At 45.1% G+C, this 21,807-nt stretch overlaps 1 protein-coding gene across 1 annotated transcript in view; it reads right to left on the reverse strand.

The window, feature by feature from the left end:
* FAM107B (family with sequence similarity 107 member B) overlaps positions 1-16,525 on the reverse strand; it is a 73,794-nt gene extending 57,269 nt beyond the window's left edge. The window contains exon 1 of the mRNA XM_020881332.2: positions 16,378-16,525. The gene's annotated coding sequence lies outside the window, so the exon portion shown is untranslated. The remainder of the gene's footprint in view (positions 1-16,377) is intronic.
* Positions 16,526-21,807: the final 5,282 nt, after the last annotated feature.

Consider the following 21,807-nt stretch of genomic DNA (forward strand, 5'->3'; position numbering starts at 1 on the left):
TTTGTTCCATCAGGTGGGTGAAAACAGCCAGGTGTGATGTCACATCCAGACCGCAGTGTAAGGGGGGCAGATACAGGGAGGACACTGACGTTGGTCAGCACCTACCTGCGGGCACCAGGCCAGGTGCTTTACCTGCAATTCCTGCCTAAGATTCATACTGTAGAATCGAAAACACTGGGCTCACAAAGAGAAAAGAACTTAACTCCCAAGGTCTGTCTGACAAAAGGTTCATCTCCTTCTCAAGTGCCAATGTTAGAACCAATTGATGACAACCAACACTTGACAAAAGACTTGCAGGGAATGGTGATATGAGAAGCACTCTTCCAAAATCATGGAAAGAACTCATATATTTACTCTTATATAGTCTCACTGATTTACACTGAAAGACACTGTATATTTATTCAACCCAAAGGAAGTAGCTCAGCCCTAGAAGTCGAAATGTGGACACCAGACAACATTAGCAAAGACAGTTCTCAGGGATTTAAATAAACACCATGGTTTCTGCTTATGGTACAAGTAACTATTTTTTAATGTTGAACATTTTAAAGATTTCATATTAGAATGAATAAGAATGTACACATCAAAAAAAAGAAAAGAAAGAAAGAGCTTTTTTTAGGATGACAGAACCATGTGAGGTTTTTTTTTAAAACATTCTGCCAGTGCAGGGGACACAGGTTTGATCCCTGGTCCTGGAAGACCCCACATGCAGGGCAACTAAGCCCGTGTGCCACAGCTACTAACCCAGTGCTCTAGAGCCCGAGAACCACAACTACTGAAGCCCACACACCTAGAGTTCATGGTCCACAACAAGAGAAGCCACTGCAATGAGAAAGCCCAGGCACCACAATGAAGAGCAGCTCCCACTTGCCACAACCAGAGAAAATCCCGGGCAAAGCAATGAAGACTCAGCACGCGCGCGCACGCGTGCGCACACACACACACACACACACAAACACATTCTCCTTTTTCTGCAATAAAATCATTGCCAACATCCTAGGATGCCAGAAACTAGGACGCTTTCTCTTTTGTGGTGGCAAGTGCCAGTCCACGGGGCTGATGGGGGTAGGCAAGGCATGTGAGAGCAAAGGAAGCTGTGCTGGATTAGCCATCAAGGGAAGAGAAGTCTGGTCCTAGGTCTACACTAAGGACACTTGTAAGATGTTGGGGTCCTAGCTTCTCTGAGCACCAGATTTCCATACAGAACTCCATATTCTGGAAGGCCTCTGCCCCCTTCAGAGACTACGGCTTACAGAGAATGGAGAGTGACACTTGAGAGAAACGGTTGGACATGTATTTAAAGAGGGCTATGAAATGAGTCATCTGTGAGTAAAACATAATTTATCTCCATTTAAAAAGTCATATTAATCTACATGGCGGTGGTAGAGAGAACATCTAACGTCTTACAATTACTGTGAAGAGGCTATAAAAGGCAGCATTTGAAATGAGTCAGCGCTGCGCCAGGGTCCACCAAGAAGCCCATGCAAGCAGCATCTCCCAGGCTGTATCTGCAGGCGGCTTTGTTTTGAACACAAATGGAGAGAGGGGAGAAAAACCAGTGTTGGCTGAGCCCATCATTGCAGATTCAGCTGTATGTCTGACACAGGAAGCTCACGAAGAACTGCAATTTAGAAACAAATTCTACTCTGGGCACCTATACAGATAGCTGAAAAGCCAACTGGGTTTTTGTTCTATCACAAACTGTTTCAAGTCACCCATGGACCAGGATACAAAACATTTCCAAGTGGAGATTTCCCTGGACGTTACCAGGGTCTCCACGTGTCCCTGCTCCCTTATGTCCTCAAGACGACACAGACCATCTCGTCAAAACGACACTTCTGCAGCACCCACACCCAGCTCTGTGGGGGCAGCATGGACAGAAACAAGGTGAGTCTTACCAGCTTCAGAAATGAGAAGCTAACACTCAACACCAACACCCTCTCCCGTTTCCAGAAGCAACGTCTCACCTTCACTGCTCCCTCTCCATCACCCGTCACGCCCCTGCTCCCAAAAGCAGGCCTGCTCCTGAAGAAATCTCTGCCACAGGACTGCCTGGAATGTGACAGAATGAGGAAGAGGAGAGAGAGGAGGAAAAGGTGCAGGAGGAGAGAAGCAAGAGATGAGGAGACTTTCAAGGAAGGAGCTTCTGCTTTCCAGGCCTGCTGCAAGGAAATGCCTTGGTGAGGTTTTCTAGAACTTAAAGGTTAGGTGGGTTTTTTGTTTGTTTGTTTTTAAGAATGCTCTAAGGAACTTTTTTACCTTCCCCAAACTCTTTTAAATGCTAAGCAGTCAAGTCAAGTTACTTATTGTTTTCCATTGACCATATTTACACATTAGAGTTAGTGGGTTTAATATAAATCTTTAGAGTAAATGGAAATCCATGGATGGAAAGGCAATGTTTATGGGTTGTTAGGAGTAATTTCTTTAATAAGGAATAATAAAGTTAAAATAATAATAGTGATAAGGAGGAGGAAGAAGGAAGGAAGAAAAGAAGAAAGGGCTAAAGTAAAAGGCAGAACCAGAGGGTGAATAAACACACCTTTTCTCTAAGGAATATACAGTCATCCCCCAGTATCAGCACAGAAAGGTTCCAGGACCACCACGGATACCAAAGTCTAGATAAGATGATCTCTTGATCTCTAAGGCTTCCTCAAGCTCAAACCCTTTGTGACAATGCAGGGTAGTTTCTAATTTCAAATTCTTCTAGGTTTCCAGTTGTCACACCTTTATGATGTACTGGTGACAGCTGCGATTTGTTTGATACCAAGATGTGCAAGATCCTTAGATGAAGTATTTGCGTAAAACCTAAGAGTATCCATACTCCTGTACACTGTAAAATCATCTCCAGATTACTTATAATACCTAATACAATGCAAACACTATGTAAATAACTATACACACAATATAGATGTTTTGCAAATAATTATCAGAATGCCACAAATTCAAGCATTTTAGAACCTTCTGGAATTTATCAAAAGTTGGTTGAATCCACAGATGCAGAACCTGCAGATACAGAGGGCCAACTCTGAGTTCTGTGTGATCTTAGATAAATCACTGATGGTCTCTAGGCGTCAGTGTCCTCCACAGTAAAATATAGTCAATTAAAGTCCTCCATCCCGGAATGAGGATCCCATAAACGACGCACAGAGAGCATTTAGCACGTGCGTAAGAAACACCCATGTGTTAGTGGCTGTTAGTGTGGGGTGAGTTACAGTTCCAAGTCAACCACTAATGAGCTATGTGGTCTCAGGTAAGGTAGTTAACACATCTGAGTGTTGGTTTATTCACCAAACAAAATGAGTCTAAATGAGATGATCTCTTGATCTCTAAGGCTTCCTCAAGCTCAACTCCTTTGTGACAACGCAGGGTAGTTTCTAATTTCAAATTCTTTTAGGTTTCTAATTGTCACACCTTTATGATGTACTGATCACAGCTACAATTCATTTAATACCAAGTGTCAGGTCACAGGCACAACTCCTAATCATGAGACTGTGCCTGTGGGGATCCTAGAACCTGCTTTATGAATATCCTTTTCACGCTGTAGTTTCCAAGAACATATGGCTCACATGGTGAAGAATGTGTCTGCAATGCAGGAGACCTAGGTTCGATCCCTGGGTTGTGAAGATCCCCTGGGAAAGGAAATGGCAAACCACTTCAGTATTCTTGCCTGGAGAATGCCATGGACAGAGGAATTTTGCAGGCTCCAGTCCACGGCGTTGCAAAGAGTCAGACACAACTGACTAACACACTTACTTACTTACATGCTGGCAAAAGGTGAGCCTGCCTATGGCAGGAGGAAACAAAGTATTTCCATCCCACGGGCCTTCAAATGTTGGGTATGTCCCCAAATCATATTGTGGTTGTTCCAGTGGCCCCTGGCAGTGACGGAGCACACATATATTAAATTCATTTGCTATAACCACCCTCCTTGAAAAGGAATTCCCAATTACTTCCTGCTACACACACTGCAATAATCCATCCTTTCCGATCTTAACAATGAAGTCGAACGTTGCCAGCAGAAGTCCATTTTTCTCCCATCCAGGCAGAGCAGAAACGCAGCTATTTCAGATTTGTCATTTGCCTCCTGTGTTTCTAAACTCATCAGTGGCTTACATCTTCTCTCATAAGGAAAGATGAGGCATAAATGTCCTTATGTGTCAGGAAATTGTAGATGATTATTGAAGAAGATAATCTATCATGGTCTACACCATCACATGAAATTCTAATTTATAAACCCATGTCATAATCTCTTAATTTTTAGGTGATGGTCAAGCACCCAAGTTAGCAAATACAGATAGAATTTTTTCTTTTTTCAGATAGAATTTTTCATGTTGCTGCTAAACAAGACTTATAATAAAATCAACCTGGCACAGTAACATGGGCTTCCTTGGTAGCTCAGCTGGTAAAGAATCTGCCTGCAATGCAGGAGACCCCTGTTCGATTCCTGGGTCAGGAAGATCCCCTGGAGAAGGGGTAGGCTGCCCACTCCAGTATTCTTGGGCTTCCCTGGTGGCTCAGCTGGTAAAGAATCCACCTGCAATGTGGGAGACCTGGGTTCGATCCCTAGGTTGGGAAGATCCCCTGCAGAAGGAAACAGCCACCCATTCCAGTATTCTGGCCTGAAGAATCCCATGGACTACAGCCCATGGGGTTGCAAAGAGTCGGACACCACTGAGTGACTTGCACTTTCACTTTTTCACTTTCACAGTAACATTCATAAAAGATGGTGCAAATGGCAATTAGCTCTAATGTCTGGAAGTATTCGCTATGCTTGGATAAAGCCAAACCAATCATTGCTTCCCTACTGATTATCGAGCCATCCTCAAGTGGACACCCTGGCTAGTTTGAGTTTCATCTCACACTCACTAATATGTTCATTAAGACAAGAAGAATCAGCAACCTCTCATGAAATAATCAATTCAGGCAACAGTTCCCAGTGGATGCTAACAGACCCTTGGAGAAAGACTGATGAGAAAATTTACAATGAAAGGATCAAGCTGCCACTATATGAACCCAATGATTAACCTACAAGGGAGAAAACCAGATATTGTTCTGAGATAATGGGACATGAAGTGTACAACACCATCAACAAACTCATCTTGCCCCACAAAGCTGAACATCAATCTATGAAAATTAATAAAAGGAAACCTCATTTAAAATGCAATCAGGAGGCCAGAAGAGGGAGTTCTCAGGCCCCATCAGTCAAGGTCAACTGCAGACCCAAAAGGAAAAGAGATACCTTTGTATCTCCAACAGAAAGAAGATTATTACTTTATCACCCAGCAGGAGGAAGGATTTCTCTTTGCCCAGTAACAGCCCAGCCAATGAGAGACTGTCACACATCAGCCAAGGAAAAGCCACAACACTTTGAACTCCCAGTTTCCACCAATGGACTCTGTTTATAATGGCCCCTCCCAACTCTCACTTCTCCTCTATAAAAGAATGTTTCTCTCCTTTGTTCTCTGGATTTACCTATGGTTCACCATAAGTTGCAGATCCCAAAAAGCAATTCTTTGCTGTTCCCAAATAAACACATTTTGCTGTAAAATTAAGTGGTTGTTTCATTGTTTTATATCAACAAACTCAAGCTTTAGTGCTAATTTCCAGGTTACAGAAATACAGAGACTAATAGAAAATGTTTAAAGAGAAAACTCTCAGTCAAATCCAGAATGTGGGACATTCTATAAGACAACTGACTTGCTTCTTCAACAAAGCAATAACTTAGGAAGAACAGGACAGGGGGAAGAAGAGCTGTTCTACAGTTGAAACTACACAAGGCATATCAAACGCAATGTGCGGGCTTTGTTCAGACCCTGGTATGAAGAAATCAACTACTAAAGACATTCTTAAGCCAGTGAGGGGTGAAATCAATGTGGGGAAGATGGAGAGTCCTACAAATTCCTGGGCTGCCCCACCCCTTGCCTTCTGATGCTCTGAAACTGTAATTCAGCCACTCCCCAACTGAAAGGGCAGGGCCCATGAGCAGAAACTGAGCCACAGATGGTGGGGCCATACCCAACTCTGCACAGGAAAGGAAACTTTTGGTAAGAAGGCTCAAAAGATCTTGGTTGGTAGAACAAGAGGCAGTATGTATGATAATCTAGAGAGAAATTTACAGGTTCCTGAGCACCATTTCTGCCAACAGGATTCTAGCAGTTGTGAGCTTCATTCGAAAGAGTAAAATCAATGCTCTGAGCAGACAGGTCAGCATTTGAAGCAAGCAGGGTACCTATGAAATGGGAGAGAAGGAAACAAGATGAACACCTAAGTGGTAATGCAGATTTTGCATTCTTGAACAAGACTCCACCCTAGCAGCTAGTCCCTGGAGAGATCTGGTTTTGTGTAGTTTACAGGTGTCTTTTTTTTTTTTTTTCCCCCAAATAACTGAGATAGATGGGACTTCCCTGGCGGTCCAGTGGTTAGGGCTCTGTGTTTCCACGGCAGGGGGCACAAGTTCAATCCCTGATCAGCACACTAAGATTCTGCAAGCCACACTGTGTGGCCAAATAATAATTATTTTATTATTATTGTTACTGAGGTAGAACGTACATAAACTGCTCCAACCATTTATACCTTGCAATTTAAGTTTTATTTGGTTTGGCTGCCCAGTACCACATTCCCTCTCAAGGCTACTGCCAGTCGGAAGCAAGCCTGGAATGCAAACAGAAACAAGTGGGAGCCTGTTTCCAGCCTCTGAACTCTGTGTGCTGGTAGCCGGCACAGCTGAAGCAAGCTGTCTAACCAGGGCAGAGAGTGACGTTAAACAGTGTGATGCCACTAAAGACCAGGCTTCTTTACTGCATTTTTTAAAGTCTCTCCCTCTGCTCCCAAATCCTAACACTCTCTTCTAGCTGAAGTCATGGGAGTTTTTTTAACCTGCCACTCCTAGGAATGGCCCAATGAGTCTGCAACAATGGTTGTCCCCATCTGCTAAGTTTTCACGATCTGGCATTTCACTGGTTAATCTTTTTCAAAAAGAGTACAGTCCCCTCTGGTTTTAATGGCAGGAAGAGATTAGATTAACACAGATTCAAAGACAATCTTTTTAGATCAAAACTTAATCCTGTTGAATTTTTACTATTAAGATCAGGTTTTCTAAAATAAAACGTCACCTTTCTTTGTTTGCTATTTTGAACTAGTAAACTGGAACTATAATTTAAAATCCCTAAAAATGAAAGCTATACTACACTTACAGAGTTAGTTTAAAGATGTTGTAATTCCATTTTAAAAAGATAGGAAGCTGTGACACCAGTAAAAAGTGCCTTACCAGAAACCAAGGGCAGAATCTCATGCAAAGTTAGTCCTTAGTCCAATGAGGTTATCACTTATCATGGCTAAATGGCTAAATTATATAACTAGCTCTTAACAAGCAACTTGATGACCTTTTAAAAATAAGTATATACAGAAAGATATAAAGTGTTTAAAACTCTTCTCAAAACTTTCAGCCATCTATGATGAACAAAGAGCTCTCCTGCAATGGGGAAGACAAAATCTTCCAGTATGAGCTCTATGTGAATTGGAGAAAATACTGTTTAAATACAGAATTGTTACACTGAGGGGAAAATATATCAATATAAACATATAATGATATAAACATTTTGAAAAATGCATGATGCCTAATTAAATTCTACCCACTAATAAGAAGGTACCAACCTGGGGAAACTTCATACCCAAAAAACTGCCCTTCTGGTAAACATAATATTGAAGACACAACTCAAACACACAAGCTCTGCCTAATGACATAATTATGTGTTTTTAATTTGGTGCCATCCTCACATCATACCTAAGAAAGTTCCTTCAAAAATGGATCACTTTAAGATGTCATCATTTCCATGCAAGGATGCCCAAACTAAAATGCAGTATAAACGTCCTCTTAAAAACTACAGTTTTAGATTGACCTGGCAAGTGCATTATTCCACCTGGGATTCCAAGCCCTTCCTAAGTCTAAGAAGTCAGAAGTTTCATCAACGTAGCTAACTGACTGTGGAGTTGTGGCCAACAGGAGGCAAGGCTGAAGTCTGATCCCAGCTCTTAGAACCTGGGGCGAGCTTTTTCATCTCTCTAGGCTTACTTCTCCTTTGTAAAACACTAACACTAATGGTACCTCCCTCGTGGCATTTCTTGGAAGACCACAGAATATCATGAACAAAACCACACCTGGCACAATCAGAAAGGCGTGCCATCATTACGTTTGTCATCATCTGAAGGCCCATCTCCATGGGAATCATTCTCATCAGCACTGAGCTCCTCTTTCTGACCAAGGCAAAGAATGTTCCTTAAGACCAGATATGTTGTGCCATGATGGATGAGCCTCAGAAACTCTCGGTTAAATGAACAAAACTGGACACAAAAGGCCACGTAGTGTATGATTCTCTATGTAGGAAATTTCTAGAAAAGGCATAACCTTAGAGACAGAAGATCAACGTTTGCCTGAAACTAGGGATGGAAACAGGAAGTGACTACAGAGTCAAAAACTGGATACAGCGAAGGCTGCTCAACTGTACAAACTTACTAAAACTTACGGAACTTACACTTATGATGGGGGAACTGAATGGTATATAACTAACACCTCAACAAGGCTGTAATGAGAAAAGAGAGAGAGACATGTATTCAGTGTTTGCACAGGTCCTTTCTCACCAATCTACTCTGACAGTAAATTCAGATACTTTGCTGAACACAGCAAAACACCTGAGAATGCAAGGCTGGGGCAAGGACTAGACCTGGATCCTAATCCTGACTTGGCTTCATCTTACAGCCAACTTGTTACTTCTCTAACCCTCAGTTTCCACATCTGTGAAATGGGAAGCCTAAAATGGCATTCATTTCACAGGTTGTTTGTGTGCACTGATAATCCTCTCCCAGGTCTGCCAGATCAATAAACGGTGTTAACCTTCACCCAGGGGCTGAGGCTAAACACAGATGTATCACTCATGACTTCTCTCCTCTCCTGTTATCAGCTCCAAACCATGATCAAGTTCTGATGGCTCCACCTTCAAAGTATTTCAGGATCCATCCAACCATTTCTCACCAGCTCTATCCCAGTCCCCAGGACTCACAAGAACCTCCATGTGTCCTCCTGCCTCCACTCTGGCCTTTGCAATCATGGCTACAGGGGGATATTTACAAAACACAAGGCCAACCTCCACCACTTCCTGCTCAGGACCCTCCCCTGGTCCCCAGTGGCCTGCAGGCCCACATGATGACTGCCTCCGGCCCCTGGGTTGTTATCCATACTTGAACCTGCACAGACAGATGCAGGCCCGCCTCTGCTTCTGCCCCTTGACCTGATTTCTTCACAGCACCAACAGGGCTCAGAAGCACATCATCTGTGTCTGCTCTATACTCTGTCTTCCCGCTAGAAGAGAAGCCCCATGCAGGCAGAATTTTACCCCTCCCATCCACACGCTCCAGTCTGGCACAGGGTCTGGCATGGAGAAAAATTCATTAAGTATTTGCTGAAGGAATAAAGAGCTCTTATAAAGCACTTAGCACAAGGTAGGAAGTGCTCAAGAACTGTTAGTTGGTAATAATAAAAATGTTTATTATAATTACATTTCACAGATGAGAATATGGAAGCCCTACTAGGCTAACTGCCTAAGCCAGTCAGATGCTAAGTCTGATGGGGTAGCACACGTCCATGGTGCCTCCCTGCACCATGCACGGTGTAACTGATGCTCCCTCACTCCCACCCCACAGCAGGAACACAAAGCGTGATGCAGCCGGTCCTGCTCTCCCTTCTGTGCCCTGCCTCCCCTCACCTCCAAAGAGTCACCTGATCCCAGGGGGTGGCCAGCATGATACTGAACCCCAGAGCAGCCCCAGGAATGACTGATCATCCTGAGCATGCCAGTAGGTACAATGAAGACAGGCTCCCACCTCTCCCTCAAGACCACTCTAAGAAGTAGGCAAGGCTGATTATCTTCATATCGATGAGGAAGTAGAAAAAAGAGGAATAAATGACCTGCTAGGAAACCATTAATGGTGAACTTGGGCCCAGGATTCTGAACATTTTAAAACACTAGGCCTCTCTCTTTCCAACACACTACACTACTCTGGGCATCTGGGAAAAAACAAAAGAAAGATAAAGAACCCTGACCACAGCTTTACCTATCTTAAATGACATGACAACGTAAGGGAACAGAACATTCAAAAGAAAGTGCTTTTATACGTGTGTGTGTGTGTGTCTGACTCTTTGTGACCCCATGGACTGTAGCCCACCAGGCTCTTCTGTCTATGGAGTTCTGGAGGCAAGAATACTGCAGTGGGTTGCCATTTCCTTCTCCAGGGGATCCTGCTGACTCAAGGATCCAGCTCACATCTCCTGGATCTCCTGCATTGAGAGGCAGATTCTTTACCACTGAGGCACCTAGAAAGCCCCCTTCTGTACATATCCACAATGGCATTAACTTCCTCTAGCATAAGGACATGTTCATACCTCTCCATGAGACACCCAGAAACAACTGATTATTTATACTGCAGGAGTTCATAACATGACTGCATGGTCTTGTAAACTGATGAGCATGGATCAGGCCCAGATGCCTGAAAAACCTGGATGAAATGTGAGTTTAACTTGAATGCTCACCGAGTGTACTCTGTGTTACATATACTAAGAATGACACAGAAAAGCTGACACCATGGGATCACAGCCTCTCTCCTAGACACGTGAATACAACACGTTACAAAGGGTGCCAGAATCTGTGTCCAAGAATAGAATAAAACACACCGTTTCTAATAGCAAAGCCAGGTTATCTTTACAACACTCCTGAAGGCGTGAAGGCATCCCGAAAGGTCAGACGAAAAGGGATAAAATCCTTCACCCCTCGCCTCCTCTCACTGGTGTCCCTCATCAGCATCTTGGCACCACTGTCACCAAAAATCTGTGCGCGATGACACAAGAGCCTAAACACCCATGGGCAGCCATGTCTCACGGACTGTGTTTTAGGGCTTCAGGCCCTTGAGGGAGATCTCACCAAGTGCATCTCACGAACAAGAGCACTAGAGCTCCCAGGGCCTCCGTGACTTGTGGAGCTCATGAAACTGGGTGTGTGTGTGTGTGTGTGTGTGTGTTTAGTTGCTCAGTGGTGTCCGACTCTTTGCGACCCTGTGGACTGTAGACCGCCAGGCTCCTCTGTCTGTGGGATTCTCCAGGCAAGAATACTGGAGTGGGTTGCCATGCCCTCCTCCAGGGGATCTTCCTGACCCAGGGTCTCCCGCATTGCGGGCAGCTTCTTTACCATCTGAGCCGCCATCAGGGAAGCCCAAGAATGCTGGAGTGGGGAGCCTATCCCTTCCCCAGCTTTTCTTCCTGACCCAGGAATTGAACCGGGGTCTGCAGGCAGATTCTTTGGCAGTTGAGCTACCTGGTTCTAACTCAGATGTGTCTGGCTTCAAAGCTCCAAACCGTTCCCCTACAGCACATTCATTAACATGCCCCATTCCCCAATTCCACTCCTCTCACCCAGAGCTGGCACCAAGCAGGGCTGTACCCCATACATGCTTCACTATAATACCCTTGGCATTCTCAACAGAAAGGAGAACAGAGAACGAAGTGAGAAAATCCTCCAGACAACGCATACCCACAACCCACCAGGATTTGGACAGCTGGTCTACCTGCACTTTTTTTTTTCTATCTTTTGCCTAGGCTCTATAATCCTTCATTTAAGACTTCTCCGTGAAACAATTGCTAAGGGTTTATAATTCAGTAGCATATCTGGGAATAGCATTGCAGACAGCCCATACATAGGTCATGCTGTTTTCACAGCTCTGAGAGTGGAGGGAGCTTTTTTTTCACACTGCAGAACTCCAAGATTGTGTTGTCTATAAGGAACATCACTGTCACTAAACTATGCCTCCTTCCCACCTCCCCAAGCACACGAGGCACAGACTATGGCTACTTGACCTTCAGTGCAACCTTTGGTAGAACTGCAGAGTTCACAGAAGAGTTTACTCATGTCAAAGCGACAGCCCTTCTTTTTCTGCATTGCTCCCCGTTTTCCTTCCTACAGCTCACCTGAGTCTGAAAGGTCTTCTTAAATAAGACCTCCCACAATTTCTCCACAAACCCCTCTCTTATCTTTTCAATAGTAACAGAACCTGGGATGGGCACAGATGTAGTTGGTCCTGCCTCCCCCCACCACATAACACTAGCCCTCAGGTCCTGGGAATCCCTCAGACCTGCTGGGACACCACACCCCACCACAACTGGCCTGCAGGTTTACCTTCAGCAAGAACATTAAGAACAAGACCTTGGTCTCCCAGTCCCTCCTCAATTTTGCACCGGAAAGTGTCCCAAACCCTCAGCCAAATTCTAGACACAATTGAACAGTCTTCCAAATCTATTCCACCAAGCTCCTATCACCAAGCTCTCGGCCTTGGGTAAATCACACTCAGTTCCCACCATGCCTCTCACCCCAGACACTTTACCCACAGTTCAGAAACTCAATCCCACAGCCTGAGCTGGGATTTACACCATTCTCTTTGAGATACCTTAATTCACAAAGCTTCCCTTCCCTTAACATCATGGTCATTAAACACAATGTCTGCACGATTTTTTTACACAATTCTTTAAATATTTTCCTCTCCTACCCTGCCAGTGGACAGGGACCCAATAGGACTTGTCAACTGCAGTAAACCCAATGCAAGGGCAGTGCCAGCACATGGGAAGAGCTAAGAAAATGTTTGTTCAATGAAGGAATGAATAGAAAACAAAGCATCCCCAATCAGCCTTAGAAATAGCCTCTCGTCCATTCACCAGGACTAAATGGCAGCTGACCAATGATTTTCTCTCTTTTACTGACAGGGTCCTGGAATCAGCAGCATCAGATGCAATAAAAGCGTGAATCCTTTTCAGTGGAGTTCCCTGGGTACACTGCATAAGGAAAGGTTTACAGTTCAGATGGATGGGACCCAGCACTGCTTGCACAAGGAGAAGGGGAGAAACTGGTTTGCTTCACAAAGAGCAAAACTAGGCCAAGCTTGAACAAGGAAATTACGTGAGGAAATGCAATGAAGTCTCCTCAGGTCATTCCAGCACTAAGTGGCCCCGGGCTGTGCACACAGACTCCTCCGTTGCACAGTTTTCTCCCTGCACAACAGGAGCCCAAAGTGAGATGCAAAAACGGGTCAGTGCTCACAGCTACTTTCTCCAGACTTAAAAAAGGCTGACAAGTTCGTATCTCTCAAGATATCTGGGGACTTCAAAAATGCCTCAAATCTAGACCTCACCCAATGAAACCTCCTGGCCTCTTTTCTCCAAACATTTTCACAGAGAATTCTGGAAGGAAAGGGCAGACAGGACATTAAGAAGATGAAGCCCTATGAGACTCCCCTGGCAGTCCAGTGGTTAAGACTTTGCCTTCCAATGCAGGGGGTACAGATTGGATCCCTGGCCAGGGAGTTAAGATCCAACATGCCTCATGGCCAAAAAACCAAAACATAAACAGAAGCAATATTGTAACAAATTCAACAAAGACTTTAAAAATGGTCCACATTAAAAAATAAATAAATAAATAAACTCTTTAAAAAAATGAAGCCATATTATTAACCTACTATGTTCCCTCTTTTTGAAGAAGTTTTCCACACCTTAACCACTCCCGTCAAAATCAGTAAAAACTCTTTTCCATCTCTGTGACATTTTAAACAATGAAGAAATCAAAGGAATGAATGAACAAATGACCACATACATCCTACCACATACAGCTCAGGAACCAGACTTCTCAGAGCACTTCTCTCAAGTTCAAACCAAGCCTACTTTTAAATATGTCAGGAATGGAATCGCCAGGCCACAGGGACAGGCCATCACAAACAGCCATACATGTCTGTAACTCTAGACCACTTCCAAACTTTTCTCTCCTCCCTGTGAAGCAACAGAACTTTTAAGAGCAAAGCGACTCAACTCTGACCTCATGTCCAGCTTGGCTGTGCTGCTTGGACTGTTCCAGGTCACAGGAGGATTGAAAAATAAGATTAAGAGATTCTGATAGTCCCTATTTTAGTTTCTTTTGACTTCTGGATGGAGAAAGGTACCATTATCACAACAGGTCACAGTCGTTGGTCCTCTGTGTCTATGGATATTGGCTGTAGGACCCCTGAGGACACCAAAATCCACAGATGCTCACGTCCCTATATAAAATGGTGTAGTACGATGAATACAGTTGGCCCTCTGCATCTTGGGGGTTTGACACCTGCAGATTCAATCCTTGACTGGTTGACAGTGGGGATGTGAAACTCAGGGGTTTGGAGAGCCAACTGTACTGCACTGTAAGCCCCCCAAACACATATGCACAGTAAGGAGACCCACATTAGAAACAGGAACAAGACTGCACCTGACAGTACATAACCACAACTTCCTTCTCGTAAATTTTCTAACTTCAAAAAACATTGCATCATCCTAATCATCAGTCTAGTACTTCTAAACAGTCATTTCTAAGACCTCTTTTTAAATTTTCATATTGGAGAAATTAAATGTCGGAAAATTTTACAAGTGGAAAATAAAAGTATATAATGACAAAAACATTCAGCGGCCAAATGTGTGGTTTAATGTGTGTTTTGTTTTTTTCCCAGAACACAGGCACTTGAAAACTACTCTCTACACTCACAGGAAAATCCTTCTTGTTTTATTTTCCCAATGCAAGGTCTTTTAGAAGCAAGCATGTCACCAGCTACAAAACCATGGCTATTCCTGGTTCTACAAAAAGAGTTCTTTTCTGTTACAATTTTTTGTGGATCTTAGAACACAATTTTTTTTTTAACATTTTAAAAAATGAAAGTTTGCTTTTATTTTTTAAAAAAATTAACCCAAAACTACTCCTGAAATCCAAAGAACAGAGTACATTAAATGCTTTCATCAGTCCGTTCTTTCCTATTTAAGTGGAACTTGCATTGTTTTTTCTACTTCTTCCCTCCCCCTTCTACACAGGTGGTTATTTGCAAGGCTATAAGGAAATATATTTCAAACAATTTGTTGGCAAAACACCATTGTAGACTGAGGTTATTAGAGATCATATTTTAGACCGACGGTAGTGGTCAAGATTAATAATCAGTAACTCCTTCATTCAGTCACATTCATACACACACACACACTTCACACCAGGGCTGCCAAGCCACAAATGAAGCAAACATGCCTTTTTTCTAGGGTATGTCTGGGTGGTTGGGTACATGAGTGACTTTTTTTTCCCCTATGTTTCTTTTCAACTTGTTAATAAACATATATAATTTTAAACCTAAAAGCTTTAAACTGGAAACTACTAGCACTAAGAAATCTCTAGACATGCACCTCAGATATTATCTCAAAGCAATTTGTACAGCTGAAATCTCCAATGTGATGAAAGGGGGACATAGTCCGAGGAGAAACTAAGTATCTGTTGGCAAGTTAAAAATATAAAGCCTAACAGGCCTTATTCAAATTGTCTATATTTGTCTTAAATATCACACTCATTCTCATCAAAGAACTTTGCTCTACTGTCCCTGACTCAAGTCTTCCCGCGAAAGGCAGGCTATGGTATCTTACTACAGAAAAGATCTGCCATTTATCCTCTACGGGATTCCTCTTCATATTTCAGAAGGACTGTTACCATACCCTATAAAGCTCGTCAAAACTTGGCCAGAGACATCCCCGCCATCCCAGAGGGGACCCGAAGATGCTCAGGGGAGGAGTTATGAGAATCAAAATTTTAGGACTCCTTGGGTACAGACGGCACCCAACATACTGGGTTCACTGGAGCAGTAGGAGCGGAGCGGAGAGGAGGCAGAAATGGAAAAGTTACTTGCAGGCTGTTTGGGAAACAGTGCCCCGATCACCTTTCAACCAACGGGGCAACCCCCGCGCGGCCCCTCCTTTGTTCGCCCAGGCGGAGGCTCCTCGGCGGCCAGGGCTGCGAGGCGCGAGCCGGGCGCCCCGGGCTCGGCATCGGGCCGCGCGCGACGCAGCCGGTGGGCAGCGCATCCCCGCTCCAAGCAGGGTCTCTCCATTTTCAGGGCCGAGGAAGCAACAATAAGATGAGCGGAGCGGCCGCTCAGGCTCGCCTCCCTGGCGGCGCTCCCCGTATCCCCTGCACCCCCGGGTACCGGGGACTCCCCGCACGCGGCCCCTGCCACGCCCCGACCCCTCACCCCGGACCCGTCCCCTGCACCGCGCGGGGTGGCCGGAGCTCCCTGCAAGCCCACCTCCCTGCGCACCGCAACCCCCCAACCCCCGCACGCAAGGACCCCCGCCCCAGCGCCAGCCGCGGGGAGGGGAAGCCTGGCGGCCCTTCCCACCGGGAAAACCTCGCGCCGGGGGTCAGAGCAGGGTGGGCGGCCGCGCCGTAGCCCTGGCGGGCACCCCGCCTCCCCTCAGCTCCCAGTCTTTGTGTGCAAAGTAAGTGCCGGAGGCGAACCCACCTCGGCGCGCGCACAAAGGCGCGCGGCTCCCTCCCCGGCGCTCGCTCCGGGCGGCCGCGGCGGCACCCAGCGGCCCAGCAGCTGAGAGCGGACCGGGCGGTGGCTCTGACGGCGCCTTCTACCCGTCCGGCGCTGGGCGGCTCTTTCACACCCCGCGGCCCCGCGCGTCCGAATTAAGCGGCGGGGCGGGGCGGGGGCGGGGCGAGGTTGCTGAGGCCACGCCCTCGGACACGCCCCGCCGCGCTGGCTGGAGCTCCGCGCTTCAGACCGTGGCCCACTAGGGCTACACCGGGGAAAAGTCAGCGGGTTTGGTTCCGGAGGTTTTTCTTCTGTGGTTTTAGTTTGTTTCGCTTTGGGAACTCTCGAAGGAGAGAGAATACTGTATTGGAACAAAAAACTGAGTATCACCAGATGAGAGAAATGGGAAATTACACACACACCACCACCACCACCACCACCCCCGCAAGCACAAGCATTCTGGAGTGTTTGGCTGCTGTTGTCTGGCTTCAAGCTTCCCCATTAAAATCCTGCCAACAAGTCTTCAGAGAAAACTCAAAGGGACAGGGAATCAGATTTGTTTTGCAACTGTACAAATTTACTGGCCAACCAGGGCCTGAAAACCAGAGACCGGGTAATTTGTTCAGACTCCTCCTCCTCACTCATGAAAGGGTATTTAAATTTATAGGAAAGGAGAAAAAGGTTTGTTTTGCCTCTTTTTTTTTTTCTCTCAGGTTTTCATTTTTCTCAGCTCTCTTAGAGCAAATTGCTTCTCTGCCCAACCCTAAGACTCTTAGATTACAATCTACCTGAATCACAGCAGGTTAAAAAAAAAAAAATGGTGGGGGAGGTATCTGTTTCAGAGTAACAAACAATAAAGACAACAGGTAATGGGTTTTAGATCAAAAGCTTTTTAATTTTCTTGGCTGCAGATGAATAAGCACTTGTTTATGGGCAAACCTTTCTGACCGAAATAGCTTGGGTCATGATCACACAAAAAAGTCATATCAATTATGGGTTTTGGTAAACCAGTTGGGACTTCCCAGGTGGCTCAGGGGTAAAGAATCCACCTGCCAATGCAGGAGACTCTGGTTCCATCCCTGGGTTGGGAAGATCCCCTGGAGAAGGAAATGGCAACCCCCTCCAGTATTCTTTGTCGGGATAATCACGTGGACAGAGGAGCCTGGCAGGCTACAGTCCGTGGGGCTGCAAAGAGTCTTGTACACGACTTAGCAACCGAGCAGATGAATCAATGACTTCCCCCAAAGATGCTCTGAAGTCCTAACACTTTAAAGTCTGGTCATACCTAGGCCCTGAAGCCTGCTAGGGGGTGGGATCACCTGCCACAGGATTTAGAGAGACAGTGTCTTCCAAGCCCCAAAATTGACCTGTGTGAACTTTATCCACTTTGTTCCCCACAAGTCTTACTTCTCTCCCATTCTTGGGTTGTGTTGGCTCTGCTCTTGACAATGGATCCACCAGTCACCTAACCAGAATCTGGGATCCGGCCTAGATTTTCCCCACTCCCCACATGGGAGTCAGTTCTACATGATGCCTTGATGGCTCTCCCTGCCCCTATCCCACCGGTTCTGCCACAGTTGGCCTTTGGGATCTGTCACCACCCTGTAGCAGTAGCCTCCCTATATCCCCAGCCTCCCATCTCATATATGCTTTTCCTCCAGATTGCTTCCCCAGTGAACTTTCAAAGTTCTAATCTGCTCTTAAAACCCTTAGCTAGTGGGAAGCTACTATATAGCACAGGGAGCTCAGCTCCGTGCTCTATGATGACCTAGAGGGGAGAGATGGGAAGGGTGGGAGCAAGGCTCAAGAGGGAAGGGATATATATATATATATATATATATATATATATATAGCTGATTCACTTCAATGTACTGTAGAAATAAACATATTATAATGCAATTACATTCCAATTAAAAATAAATAAATAAAACTTAAAAATCCTTTAAAGGATGTCCAATTCCTACTACATGACCCAGTTCAAGTTCCTTCACACAGTACCCCAAAGAGCAACACATTTCTTGATGTCACTTTGATGACCTTCCTGGGGTCTTTCTACTTCCCCCAAACACATACCCATGGCTCCACTCAGCCAGAGTGCTGTATTTGCTAAATGGACCTATTTTGTGACTATGAGGACTGCATGAAAGAAGTCACCTGCTGGCTTTTCTACACGCCTCCCCTCTGCCTAGCACACTTCTCCACCCCAATCCCCAAGAGCTTCTCTCCTCTCTGAAACCCAAGTTCCTCTGAGAAGACTTCCTAACTTGCTCAAACTAAATGGACTTTTTCTGCCCCTCCGTACCTAGTATGACCTTATAATTAGTGCACGAATTATAAATATGTGCCCTCCTTGAGCAGAGTTTATACTTGATAGATATACATATCTTCACAGATATACATAGCCTCCTGCTTAACCTAGTGTCTGGCATATAAGAAATGTTAGGGACTGAATAATGTCTTCCCCAAATTCGTATGTTGAAACCCAAACCTCTAGTGTGACTATATCTGGAGACAAGGCCTTTAGGAAGGTTAAATGAGGTCATGAGAGTGGGGACCTAATCCAGTAAGACTGGTGACCTTGTAAGAAAAGGAAGAGATACCAGAGGTCTCTCTGTGTGTGTGTGTGTGTGTGTGTGTGTGTGTGTGTGTGTGTGTATGTGTGTGTGCGTGCACACATATAGAGGCCATGAGAGAACACAGCCACAGGCAGTCATCCACAAGCCAGGAAGAGTTTCGCCAGAGACCAACTCTGCCAGCACCTTGATCTTGGACTTCCAGGCTCCAGAACTGTGAGAAATAAGTGTCTGTGGTTTAAGCCACTGTTACGGCAGCCTGAGCAGAAGGATGCCTTCTATAGATCCACCAGTGAGTCTATAACGTCCCCTTAAAGCAGCCTGGACAAACGATGATGCCAGGACAATGGACAGAGTGTCTAGATGTGATAAGTGACCACACAGCCTCTTCCCTGCCCTGGAGAGAAACAGAAACATTCAGCTTATTCCCTAGACTGGGGTATTAATGTCCAGAAGCTCTCAGCCTCTTCCTTACCTTTGTATCAAGAACTATTACTTCTTCTAAACCAAAAACAATAGGAGGAGATCAAATATTTACTTTGCACTTCTTGAGTCAAAGCTTTATTAAACGATAGGACACCAATACTCATTCATTAAGTCTACAGTTTGGGGCTTTTATCATATTTCACATTCCTGAGAATCTTAAGGAGATCTTAATTCAGATAGGATCAAATATCCAATTTGGCTTGGGACTCCTGGAGTCACTGTGGGTGGAACCGGAAATAAGAACTTAAAGGTTATGGACTAGGACTTCCTTGGTGGTACAATGGATGAGAATCCACCTGTCAGTGCAAGGGACACAGGTTGCATCCCTAGTCGGGAAAGATTCCACATGCCTCGAGTAACTAAGCCTTCGTGCCACAGCTACTGCTCCTAAAGTCTGTGCTCCACAAGAGAAGCCCCCACAGTGAAAAGCCCACACGCCACAAAGAAGAGTAGCCCTCACTCACTGCAAAGACCCAGAGCAACCAAAAAGAAATAATTTTCTTTAATTTTAAAAAGGTAATGGACTAGAGTGTTGGGACTTCCCAGGTGGCAATCACCTGCAAGAGTGTTGGGGCTTCCCAGGTGGCAATCACCTGCAAGTAAGACAGAGGTTTGATCCCTGGATCGGGAAGATCCCCTGGAGAGGGAAATGGCAACCCACTCCAGTATTCTCACCTGGGAAACCTCATGGACAGAGGAGCCTGGCGGGCGACAGTCCACGTATACAGTCACACAGAATCAGACACGACAGAGCAACTTGGCATGCACACACACACGAAGGGTGATATTTATGCTTGAATCCACAGCCTCTATCAACAGCACCTGGACCATATTCAGGGCATGACAGATGTTTGTCCAGTAAACAAGGCTGGACTTTCAGGGCACAGCTAGACTTCCCAGGGGTTACATCAGGTGACACATAACTCTCATCCTGAGTCTGATGTCCTGGTAGATTCCATATTCTGGGTGTGGACAGAACCTCAGGAAGTTCAGATGAGCTGGCAGCACCTCCCTGGGTCTCTAGTCCTGGGCTGGCACAGTTCACCAGGTGTAAAGAGAGCCTGTGCTCACTTTCTCCAAATATAGAACAAAGAAAATGTTCCTCTGAGTGGTTTTTGAGTCTGTTAACCAATCATTAGTGATAGATTCTCTACTGCAGAGTACACATAATAATCTTCCATCTTACAACACTCACCCAAAAGGCCACCCATACTCTCAGCTTTAACCTCAGCCTTCTGCTTTGACATCTGGGACCTTTTATATTCTTTCCTAAAGAAAACTGAGGAGAGCAGAGATGAACATGTGGAGGGAACATAAAATAGAACAAAGCAAATCAATTTGGAATGAGATATGTTGTGTTTTAATCTCCCACTTGGTCATTTTCCCTATGTATGATCTTGAAATAGTTGCCTTATGCTCAAATCATCATCCTGCATAGCTCCCAACAGATGAGAAAGGCTTAACAGTGCCCCAGAGGAGGGAAAATCTTATATATCTATACTCTTTTGTGTCAAGTTTTGCACTGTGTACATGGCTATTTGAATAGATAAGAGTTCATTCAAAAAGAAATAGAATCTTAATTTTCAGTTCACATTTTAAAAGTCATATTCTTCAATATCTGTATCAGTTATCTATCAATGAATAACCCAGCGTGTCAAAACATAGTGGCTTAAAATAATGAATGATTTGCTCACTGTGCTGTGGGTTGGCAATTTGGAGGAGGCTCAGCTGGGATACCTTGCTTCTGCTCTGTTTGGTTTCTGTTCTCTTTCACTCTATCATGCATTTGCTGTCACCTGAGACGTTGGCTATGGACCGGCTTGTCCTGAGTGGCCTCAAAGTCCAGATGTTGACTGGAGCTGTCTGCTTGGGTACCTCAGGTGCAGGCTCACAGGGACTTCTTCCCACGGCAGCTGGTCTCAGAGGGTGAAAGAGGAAGCCATCAGGCCTACTGAGATCTAACCTCATCCTGCTACATTCTATAGTTTGAAAATATCACAGACGTAGCCCAAATCCAAGGTTTGGGGGCTCCACCCCTTGGAGCACGAGCATTTGTGAGTATGGGAATGGAATAACTTCATTAAATGTGCTAACAGCACCCGTAAGAAAAAGGAACCCTCTTCCTTTTAATAGTTAATGGTTCCCAAGAGCCAATAATTTCCAGAGCAAGACATACCACACAAATTCTCCAGCAACGCAGGAACATAGTCCTGAGTGTCAACATACAGGCTTCCCAAAGTCACACCAAACACATAGACCCATCTCAAAACTCACTACTGGACCCTCCATTGCACTCCAGAGAGAAGAAATCCAGCTCCACGCACTAGAACACCGACGCAAGCTTCCCTAACCA

The sequence above is a fragment of the Odocoileus virginianus genome, chromosome 9 (assembly GCF_023699985.2).
Source record: "Odocoileus virginianus isolate 20LAN1187 ecotype Illinois chromosome 9, Ovbor_1.2, whole genome shotgun sequence".
Taxonomy (NCBI): domain Eukaryota; kingdom Metazoa; phylum Chordata; class Mammalia; order Artiodactyla; family Cervidae; genus Odocoileus; species Odocoileus virginianus.